The 11668-nt window shown below is 45.8% G+C and overlaps 1 protein-coding gene across 11 annotated transcripts in view; it reads right to left on the bottom strand.

Moving 5' to 3' along the window:
* The window catches only part of casz1 (castor zinc finger 1), a 183468-nt gene that overhangs the window by 95719 nt on the left and 76081 nt on the right, over positions 1-11668 (bottom strand). The gene's annotated exons all lie outside the window — the stretch shown is intronic.

The raw sequence follows: 11668 nt of genomic DNA, 5'->3' as shown, positions 1-11668 counted from the left end.
GGCCTGACACGAGTTACGCTCCGTGTAACTTGGGGCAACCTGTGTTTATGTGTGTGTGCATGTATGTGTGGGTGTAGTAATACCCCACCACACACACACACACACACACACACACACATACCTTCCAGGCCTTAGACGTGCACTTTTTCTTTTTGTACGTTGTGGTGTGTGTTTTTCTTTCTGTTTTGCCTCTCCACAGTCTGTTTGCTGAGCTGCATCCTCCCACTTCTGGGCTGCGTTTATAAAAAATTCACCAGCGCAATACTAAGTTTACACCTCTTTCTTTTCATTCTAATACACTAGGCAGCCCAAAAATAATAACAAACAGCTTGAATTAAAAATGGAGCATGAATCTTTCAGGATCCTAATTTCAAACCCACTTGCTTCGAATGTTTTCTGCATTTTCCCACGTTAATCAGTTTACTTTACTTCACTTCGCTATGCACATCCTCATTTTTCTTACACACACACACACACACACACACACACACACACACACACACACACACACACACACACACACACACACACACACACACACACATACACACACACCCATGTCATACTTTCTTTTATGTAGTATTACATCACATTACATTTACATTTTGTAACAGTTATTACGGCTGGTGTGACAAGATTTCTTTCTTGGCCCCATGTCTGAGAAAGTCTCATGCCAATCAAATAGTCCTTATCTGTCCCCAGTTCTCCCCGGGGCACTGACTATCCACCCTGAGCCTGCCTCCCTCCCTCTTTAAGCCCTTTGTGTGACGGTATCTGAAACTACTAATGAGGGTCGTCACTCCTCAGACAAAGTGACAAATGGAACGGAGCTGTCCCGTCTAATCATTCACCGTGTACCTTCTGCACTCCGACACTTTTTTAGCACCAGAATGCAAGGTGGCCGCCGTACTTGCTTCGCATTCCCCAACTGCTTTGTAGTTCTCGGCTGCATTCTACATTCTATTGATAGCTATTCAGAGGTTTCACACTCCGCGATAGGTACTGTATGTCACTCAGTATGCCGGGTTCATTTAGAAAGAAGTGGGGTGGGGGGAGAGAAAGAGTGTGTGTGTGAGAGAGAGTGTGTGTGTGTGTGTGTGTGTGTGTGTGAGAGAGAGAGAAAGGGAGATGAGTGGAGAAAGAGAAAGACAGGGAAAAAAACAACCTTCTAAAACAGAGGCACTAACGACTCTATTAGATCGACAGAAAAAAGGCCAAGTCAGTCGACGATGCGCAGTTCTGAGGGCGAAAAGAGGCTTTAGAGATGCACTAAAGAGCCCTGTTAATGTGGGAGAATCACAAAATGAAAAATACGGCTTTTTAAGTGGTTATATACTTTAGTCCCTTAGGCCAGTGAGTGTGTGTTTTTTTGTAGCCGGCCTATTAGATATGTAACATGACTGGAAGAGACAAGGGGCAGGGCGTGGGGGTGGGGGCAGTGGGATTACTCTCCCAGGGTCAGGTGGTCCACCGAGGTAAGACGCTCAGCGCACACGTATTCCCCTGCATATGGGATTTGTCTTGATGAAGACTCCACTCATCTTCTCTTCCCCCCTCTCCTCATCTTTTTAATATTCTCTCTGCGAAACAATTATTGCCTCTCAGTGCACCTGGGCCTGTCTATGAACACGCGCTCGTAACCCGACACCAACTTGGTTCATTTCGACAGTCGCCACACATTAAGTCAGAGTCCGAGAAAAGATCTATTTAAAAAGTTCTGCACCATGCAAGAATCATCTGTGCTCTGTATCGCCTGAGCTCTGCTAAAGGCTGTCCTTAAACAGAAGCCACACATCTCTCTTTTCTCCCTCTTTAGCTGTCTGTTGTTGACATTGTCAAGGATAATACTGGGTTATATGCCACCACCCCTATTTATTATTAAACGCACTGCTAGTTTGCTGGCATTTGTACTGCTCACGACAAAGAATGACACTGAGGGCACATAAAAAAATGTGAGTCTTTAAAAAAGTGAAAGCATTGTTGGTTGATTTATCTCGGGCGGGTGTTTGTTTAACAAAGCACACAGTTGACATCTATTGATCAGCTCTGGCGGAGGATGAGGGGGAGAGGGGGGAAAAAAAGTTGACATTATAAGCGTTATGAAATTCAGCATTTTTTTAACCTTCAGAGACGCTTAGCATTTGTCTGTAAAATAAATAAATAACACCAGACAAGGAGGGGATGTGGAGAGAGGGAGGGGAAGAGAGAGAAAGAGAGAGAGAGAGAGAGAGAAGAAAAAAATCACTAAAGCTCTTTTGGCGTAATTGGCTGAATAGCAAGGGCAGCAGAAAATTTACAGGCAGACGACAGTGTGAAGGGGACTCGGTCACAGCCCAGAACTAACCCCCCAAACCCCACCCTCTACATTGTCCCCCCCTCCTCTTTAGCATGGACAGCCCTCGGATTGTACATCTGAGGTGAGTGCAGTCAATGCTCGGAGGGGTAATCCGCAGATCGGGCCACAACTCAGGACAAGACACCTCCAACAAAAGGAGGAGCAGGGGAGGGAGCTCACGTCCTGCTCCCGCCCCTCTCCCTCTTAACCACTGCCCATTTCCTCCCCAAACCCACCCCACCCCACCCCACCCCACCTCCTGTGCCCACCCCTGTGACTGGCATGATCCAAATCCAATCGGGAGCCAGGGGGAGGGCTCAGTGAGTGCAGTGCTCGCTTGCAGGCATTGGGACAATAACACCTTATTGAGTGTCAGGGGCCCTCCTGAGAGGCTGGACAGGGATAACACTTAAAACCCTGTGGCTTTATCTCTCCTACAGATTTTCCATAAAACGCCTGGCCAGGGAGCCACACCATGTGACTGCCATGTAGGTCAGGCAGATGGGGGCAGAACTGGGAGGGAGGGACGGAATGAGAGAGAGAGGGAGGGTGAAAGAGAAAGGGGAGGGAGGGGGACATTTTCGATAGAACTGTTGAAAATAGCAAGCAGTAACCAGATTAGATCAATAAGGATTGTTTCTATATCTGTCTTTGAATAGGACACTGGGAGAGTGAGAGAGGATGGGATGATAGAGGAACAGAGGGAGGGAGAGATGGAGCGAGGGAGGGAGAAGGGCAGATAAGAGGAGAGACATCATTTCAGGCTGGTACTTTTTAAAAGCGTTTCTATTTCTTTTGAGAACTCCCAGGAAAAGATAATTCCATATGCCCAATGTTGCATGCATGCCATGCACTTTTATTGTTTACTGCTGGCAAAATCTTGAACTTTACAAGTGCAATCGTAGGTTATCAGCCAGTGACAGCTGCCTTGGTCGGAGGCAGCAAATACCTCCCCCCACCCCCCCACACACACACACACACACACACACACGCACAGACATGCACACATGCACACACGCAAACACACACACACACACAAACACACACACAATCGTGTTGCTGCTCATATAAACATTCGAAATCCCAGCTCCAAACCCTGCTGTACCGAGTCCCCCCAGATGAAACCCAAGCCATGGGAGGGAGAGGCTTCTGCAGTAGGACAGCTGTGGCCCGTGCCCTGCTGCCACTGCTGCTGCTGTTACTGTTACTGTTACGGCTGCTGCTGTTGTAGCTGTTCCAGCGTGTTTGACAGTGTGGTGAAATATACCGAAACCAATACCGGGCTGGCCGTTTGATGTCATTTATCAGCCGATAATAGATATTAATGTGGAAAGTGCCTGTCATCTCGTAGAGAGTCCCGGTAATGAATTAGGTTCCTCTAATGTACTCACTCCCTGGACCTTTGAGAAAGTTCTCAGTGTTTCATGGCACCTCGTTGGCTGCCTCCAAGCACACATAGCTGCTCAGGGACTCCGTCAACTCTGATTACATGGCATGTGCAGTAGGGGCAACTTTCTGGTGTCGACAACATCATGAGGAATTTATATGAAGAATGCAATGAGGAATTTTTTAGGCCACTATGCAAGACCATGATAGCTTAGATGAGTTTTCAACTGTCTGCTGTTAAGTGTGGGAAATACTCAACATACTTCCTTGGGATAAAATTATTTGTTTTAAGTAATGGGGCCTGCTGTGTTGTACTTGTGCCACACACATGTAAAATGCCAGTAGTCTGAAGGAAAACGGCTAAGAACACCCGGCTGCAGCACAACACACCTGCAGCGCAACAGCGCAACACCTCCATCTGTCACTACCAGACGTCACCGGTGCCGAGAAGGCTGATTAGGCTTACCTGAAGTAATACCATATATTTTGGCACAGGCCACTTCATATTTGTACAGACGTAGTCTCTAGACCCTCTAAGCTTCCACCTAATGACTGACTCTGAGTCTGACACTTGATGGATGGAGGACCGAAGTAGACAGGAGCATCTATTTGTACTCACTCACCTTGACCTATCGGTTGACCTACACAACTTCTCCATTTTATCACCTCGTCCACAAAAGAAACAGGGGAAGGGATGGGATGGGATGGGTGCTGCCGCCTTCAGATGAGGTATTTATAAGTCAGCAAGGAGCATTCCTCGGAGTGTTAGTCCACACAGCATTCACAATGTAAACCCATCAAAGGGCGACGTTGTGGCATGGCTCATGGTAATTATAGATGGCTGGGGCCTTCCCTGTTTCAATTGATTTTGCTTCCTCTCGCGGCTGAAAAGAATATGCTTTCCTGGGTTCATGTGAATTACAGGCTGTTTTGCTTCAATTCATCTAAGCAACCAGACAATTATTTCATGTTGCCAGGGAAACATGATAACACCGGGGCTTGTGTGTTGTTGAACAATCAATTAATGTTATGCTTTTCTGTGCAGCTGTTTACACTTCTACTCTTCTATTTAAAGCTAAAAAGTCTGTTCTGCTCGCTTTCTTTCTGCCCCTCTTTATTCCCCAGCGCTCTAGTTTTTCAGAGGTTTTTTTGTTGAATAAATCCTGAAATACAAAAGAGTCGGGCAGAAAAGCCAGGTGGCTACGCTCAGACACACACACAACACACAGACAAGGGCTTTTGTTGGGTGCAAATAGAAGCAGTGAGGTTTTTTTTTATTATGATACCAATAAAAGAGCTAACAAAGCCAGGGGTTTTATCCATTATGATCTAAAGGAATCACATGGTGTTTTCCAGAACTGATACTTTTTTGTTGGGACTGGCAGAGGGATGGCGGTCCAGGAGGGGAGGGGAACGCTTACTGTACAGTCATGTTTGGATTCAATAATTCAGTATTCTACCCTCTAACACATGCTTATGTACGCACAAAATAAAGACATACTGGGCTTTGAGTTCAGAGCTAACAACATTGACAAGCCAGACAGTATAAGGTCGATGTTAAAAATGTTGCAATCAGACACATGCAACATCTAGCTTCTCACTGTTATGTCAATCATTATCACACATACATAGTTTTAGTAATTGTCCATTTTGTTGTGATATTGTGTAATCATAGTACCTGTGTAGTTAAAGGAATAATGAGAAACTGATGGCTGCTGTTGACGTGTTCCAAGGGGTCTTATGAAAAAGTGCTCGACCAGCTACAGACTTCAGAAAACTGGGGGAGGCCAGTGTAAGGCGCATAAGGAGATTATGTTACGTGGCCCAGAGATTGAAGTAAATCGAAGGCTAATCTTGCCTCCAAAGCCAGTATCTCCTGACGCTTAATACTTCAAACTACATGTAAACCAAACTCACAGTGAGTGTACTGAGGTCATCACATAAGAACAAATACTGTACAGTCATAAATGTCACACACACACACACACACACACACACACACACACACACACACACACACACACACACACATCCATACACATGTACACATACAAGATATTTCATTAATCAGAATAAAGAATGTCAATTATTCATTTCCTTTAATGCCACTCATCTCAAGATTTTCATCACAATCCGCTGATATTGATTTTAAAAAGGAGTGGTGGTCCCGTATTTCCTTTCATCAAAGAAAAGATCACCATCATATATACCACACACACACACGCAGGCACACACACAACACACAGACACATGGATGCACACACACACACATGCACACAAACACAAACACAAACACACACACAGACATACACACACACACACACACACACACTCAATACGTATCCTATTAGATCAACTACACACTCCAGTGGAAAGTGAAACCTGTTAACTGATATATTACACCAGAAATCAAACGCTGACATTGAACTGAAAAGACCTACACGCCTGCTGACTTTGAACAGAAAAGAGCAGCCTGCCCATGGTTACTGTGTACAGCATGTACCATCATAACAGCAACATCTTAGATCCCTTCCTACAATTAAATGCCTTCACAATACCAGCTTAAGTGTAGCCCCTTCTCTCCTCTTGAAAGGAAATCATCACACAGTAGAGTTATCTAAAACAGAGAGCACAATGTAGTTAAGAGTGATGTGAAATGGTGTCTGGGGCTGTAACTGGCCTAGTTTAGCACAGTGGCACACAACTACAGGTGTATAATTATCAGCCAAGATAAGAGGATAATAAAGGGCCTGACACAGGGTGAAACCAAGCGGGCTTGCATTTTTTTGCGGTACAAAGTACCAAATGTCTGTCTTGTGAAAGAGTGAGAGACAGAGAGAGAGAGAGAAAGAGAGAGAGAAATGCAGACAGACAGATGGATGGACAGACAGAAACCCTGTCCAAGTTTTTCAAAGCATGCCGGTCCCACGTTTTTTTTTTTTTTTTTGATTGGAAATAATATGACGCTCCATCTTTCAAAGATGTAGCTTTCCTAAAGCATTGTTGATTGCCCTGTGTCCATTACTTGGAGGGATTATGATAATATTCCACATTGTGCCCGGCGTGATGCACGGGAAATTCAATACTCAAAAGGTTAATGCAATCAATTAGGATGACAAAGGAGTAAAGTAAAACCCCTCTGCTCGCTGGAAAAAGCGGCAGAGGAAGCGAGGAGGGGGGGAAAGGTATTGAAAGCTTGAATGGATCTGCCAAGAGAAAAGAGCCACTCAAAATAAGAGAGAAAAGAAGAAAAAAAAACTCACCTATTCTATGCGCTCGCTTCAAAGCAGACCAAACGCAATACACATAAGCACACACACACACACACACACACACACACACACACACACACTCACTGAGACATAAACACACACACACACACACACACACATACACATGCACAAGCAAAACACATCAGACTAAATAAAACACTTTAATGGGGGAATAACTATATACTCTACTGAACAACCATAGTCATTATTGCTCTAACAGAGGCATGTTTTTCCCTATGATGGTAAAAAGAGTGTAATGAAATCTAAAGGTATTGACACAAGAGTGTGGATTAAGATTCGCCTGTGTGTCAAGTTCTTCACTGCTATATTCCATGGCATTGCATTTTGCGCTAATATTTCAGTTATTCATTTCAGCAGCGTAACCACGGTCTGAATATTAATAATAACAGAACTTGTGCAAAATTAAAAAGCCAATCCCCACTCTTCAAGAGGGAGCCAGTGTTTTGTTATTATTATTGTTATTATTATTTTTATTATTATTTTCACAGGCCACAAGACGGCTTCCCGGCACAAAGGGTTCCTATCATTGCAGATGAATGGATAAAGTTAGATAGCAGTATTGAGCCATACAACTATTGTGATAATCTATATTACCTCCTCAAAGCAGTGGTTTGCTCCACGCAAAAGGGGGAGGCAATAATTATGCCATAATTTTAGCATCCGTGCGATAATAAATGTGATGGCATGGAAAAACAACCAGGCATCGAGATGCTGCTTTCCCAAGACACCCTCATTTTGTCAGTTAAGGAAACAAAACACCCTTCAGCTCAGAGTCCAGGTGAGGGAGGACACACAGTAGCTGACCTGTGAGTGAGCCTGAGTGTGTGTGTGTGTGTGTGTGTGTGTGTGTGTGTGTGTGTGTGTGTGTGTGTGTGTGTTTTCTCTCTGTACGAGACAAAAGATTAAAGCTGGCGTGGCCGGCCATGAATTTAGCTAATTACATATGAGAGGACTGAGACGTGCGTCCTCCTATTCAACATGCATGTTCTGCGCCTGCATGACCTTTGGAGGAACGCTAAACAAGTTTCCACTGTTGTGGCAATAGAGCATTGCTGTTCATCCACTACTGTGCATGTTTAAGGTATGGGTGCCCCTACCATTGCCCACCTTAATCAGCTGACATGATTTGAACGCACTTATCACCTATCACCTATCATCTCCAGATACAACCGCGTTTAGCAATCCTGGAGACGCAACCTCATGATACTATGAGAAGAGACTCACACAAATTGGTTTCTCCTTTGCTAATTGCGCCGTCGCTACTGGGAGTTTTGAACTGTGTAGACCAGTTTAGCTTTGATAGCGCTCTCTGATGAGACACCACTTTTAATGCCCTGATCAAATAATTAACTGGATTTCAGGCCGTTGTTGCCTGTCGGTGATTAAGCGAAAACAGTGATTGTTGAGTGATTGAGGTGGCTGTGCTCTGAGTACTAAATAATGAGCCATTGTTGCAGAGTGTTTCATAGCTGCTCTAACAAGAGCTATACATGTATAACATAATGCCCAGTTACGTATATAAACTTAGAACTTAGCCACTTTATGCAATTATTTATCAAGTTTTGAGAAGTTTTCAACACACTAGCCACCCATATGCACTGTTAGTTCAGTGTGTGAAAATCGTTCTCACAGTATGCCACTGCAAACTATGCAGCCAAAAACACCAGTTAGCATCTTAGCAAGCTATTATTAGTCCTACCTGACCTGTTTGTGGTGTTGTGTGGTGCAAGGTTTTGCACACTAGTTTCAGACCAAACCCCCTTTCGACTGCTCTAATGTTGCAAATGTGTTAATACTTCTCAGAAATGTCTGGTCTTTGCAGAGACTGACAGACACGACAGGCGTCGTGCTGAGAAGTGAGTGGTTACTAAGGCCCATCAGTGCCACGGCTGGAATTTCACTTTTTCATAGGCGCAACGGCTGATAATGTGACCTACATCACATTTTTCTGTTTCTGCATTTTTGGGAGCCGGCGGCCACGTCACAGAAACAAAAGGGCCAAAATGGGCTTTGAAGTGGAGGCTGAATGGAAGCCGAGGGGACGCCACACCAAGTGCCCTCTCCCTCCCTCTCTCTCTCTCTCTCTCTCTCTCTCTCTCTCTCTCTCTCTCTCTCTCTCTCTCTCTCTCTCTCTCTCCTGGCCGTGAGGCCCCCGGTGAAAAGAAAAACAAATACTTTGAGAGAGAGAGAGAGACAAGAGAGAGATGGGGGTGGCAGGGGTAGTGTAGGATAGAGTGAGGAGTGGAGGGGTGTGGATGTGGAAGGGTGTGGATTGAGGTGGGGGTGCATCACTCCTGTCTGAGTTTCCTACAGACTGGGCTGCCACCGGGAGGAGGGCTTTCACGATCTGGCGGGAATGATGGATGGATTCCGAGGAAAGTCTATTCACATGGAGATGTTACATCATAAATATTTACACAGGGCGGCCGTCGCCATGTAGCCTCTGCTTGTTTTGACACACTGGAAAAATTCAAAAGCCAAGAAAATAAGAGAGTAGGGGTGGTGAGGGGTGGAGGGGGGGCTAGTTGGGATGCAGGCACTAGCTTTTTGGGGGGTTCTGATTAGCCCATTTTGTGTGTGTGTGTGTGTGTGTGTGTGTGTGTGTGTGTGTGTGTGTGCTGTGCATCAACTCCAAGGCCATGTATGGAGGACAACTCAGCACAACTTCTCCAAAAAGTGGCATTTTATGAATTCAATCTTGAGAGTTGGCGTCATCGCAGCAGGCATGTCAAGAATTTTTCCAAACAGAAAATAAAAAGCCTTATTTTTCACCCAGCACCTTTTAGGGGCATGATGGATGTTTAAACATGGCACTGGAGAGCTGTCTCCCTCTAATAAAAATAAAACATAATTTAGCTGCCCCCCAACCATGAACTGCACTTAGAGCGCCTAGAAATCAGCCCAACATTTCAACCTGATCTTTTTGAAAAATGCCCTGTGCTGGAATAAGGGGGTGGAGGTTGGGGGGGAGCAGGGTGGAAGAGGAGCTGGTCCTTTTTTTCCTTTTTTTGTTGTTGTCTTAAAAACAACTCGACCAAATTCTTCACAGCGAGCACAATTAAAAGCCTGCGATTCCCTCAGGAAGCCATGAACCAATGAAAACAAATTTGGCAGTTTAATTTTCTTCCCACTGTTTGAGAAGGGGAATCCAGTCTGGGAGCAACTCGCTCCAAACCCGGGGTCTCTGGGAGCTTCGCGGAAGAGGGGAGAGGCATGCAGGGCCTCGCGTTAAAGCCAGTAGGGCTTTCTGATTAGCCGCATTAAATATATCAAAACCCAATTAAGCTAACTACACTCCAGCCATTCAGGTTGGGGTTGGGGAGGAAGTGGGTCGTGGTGCGGTGGAGCTGCATTCTGTTGGCACACTCGCCTCTCCCTTCGGAGGGCAAACTGGGACTCCTAAAGCATGCTGGTTAAACGCAGACAAAACATTAGTTGCCCCCTAATCAACGCTTTCCAAAAGCCAAAGAGAGAGACAGAGAGAAAGAGAGAGAGAGAGAGAGAGAGAGAGAAAGAGAGAGAGAGATGAGTTAATAAATATGGAGCCCTCGAAACAAGCTTAGCCGTGTGAAAGGTTCACAACCCTATTGGTATTCGAAGGCGACGGTGTAACACTTTTACAAAGTGCTCATTTCTGAGTAGTAGTAGTAGCTGTAGATAAATACAGAGCAAATATTGCAATTACCTATTGTTACACTGTACTTACTGTTTACAACTGTTCATTAGGCCTAAGCCATGCACCCTCACAATAAACCATATCCTGGGTCTTTGGCAATGTGTTCACACCGTTGGTACAGTCCCAACAACTGCTAAAAACACACCCCGTTGTGTATTTACACAACAAAATATGGGGACCGTCTAACCAGTGCACCTCGAGCACCCCTTGGAGTACAGTAGCAGACGACAAAACCCCAGAGCTGCCTGTGCCTCTAACTCTCTCTCTCTCTCTCTGTGTGATTGCACAGTCCTTCCTTCCCCTACCTCCAGCCATGAGCTTGTCTAGACGCAAACGCAGACAGTACAGCGGCTGACTCAGGGACCGATCTGGGTCGGGCACGGGCCCGCATGTGGGCCAGATCTGCTTGAGAGATGGCTGTCATGTGGGGAGAGGGACGGGGCCTCTGGCTCTGACTGATGCTGCATCTCCGTGTCCCTCTCTGGGGTGATTGAGAGCAGCCATCAGGACAGAGCCGGCTGGTGGTGGTGGTGGTGGGTGGGTGGGTGGGGGGGGCTCATCAGCACATATATCATGGTCCGGCCACCACCCCTCTGGTCAGACAGACGAGAGTGCATGTGTCTGTGAGTGAGCTTGTCTATCCGGTATATATGTGTGTGTGTGTGTGTGTGTGTGTGTGTGTGTGTGTGTGTGTGTGTGTGTGTGTGTGTGTGTGTGTGCATGTGTGTATGTGTGTGCGTGCGTGTGTGTGTGCGTCTGTGTGTGTGTGTGTGCATGTGATTATGTGTGTCTGTTTGCATGTGTGTACTGCGAGGTTTCAGCCCTCCGTCTGTCCAGCAGACAACACAGGGCATCAGCCTTCAGAGGGGTGATCTCTGTTGACTCGAGAGCCAGGGGGGCAAAGACTTACAGGACACAGGCTCCGTGACAGGACAAGCCCCGTCACCAGAGCTGCGCAACTTCCTCCTATCACATCAA

Source organism: Alosa alosa, chromosome 4 (genome assembly GCF_017589495.1).
Source record: "Alosa alosa isolate M-15738 ecotype Scorff River chromosome 4, AALO_Geno_1.1, whole genome shotgun sequence".
Lineage (NCBI taxonomy): Eukaryota > Metazoa > Chordata > Actinopteri > Clupeiformes > Clupeidae > Alosa > Alosa alosa.
The sequence above is the reverse complement of the archived record's forward strand: the minus strand, read 5'-3'. Positions and strand labels throughout refer to the sequence as shown.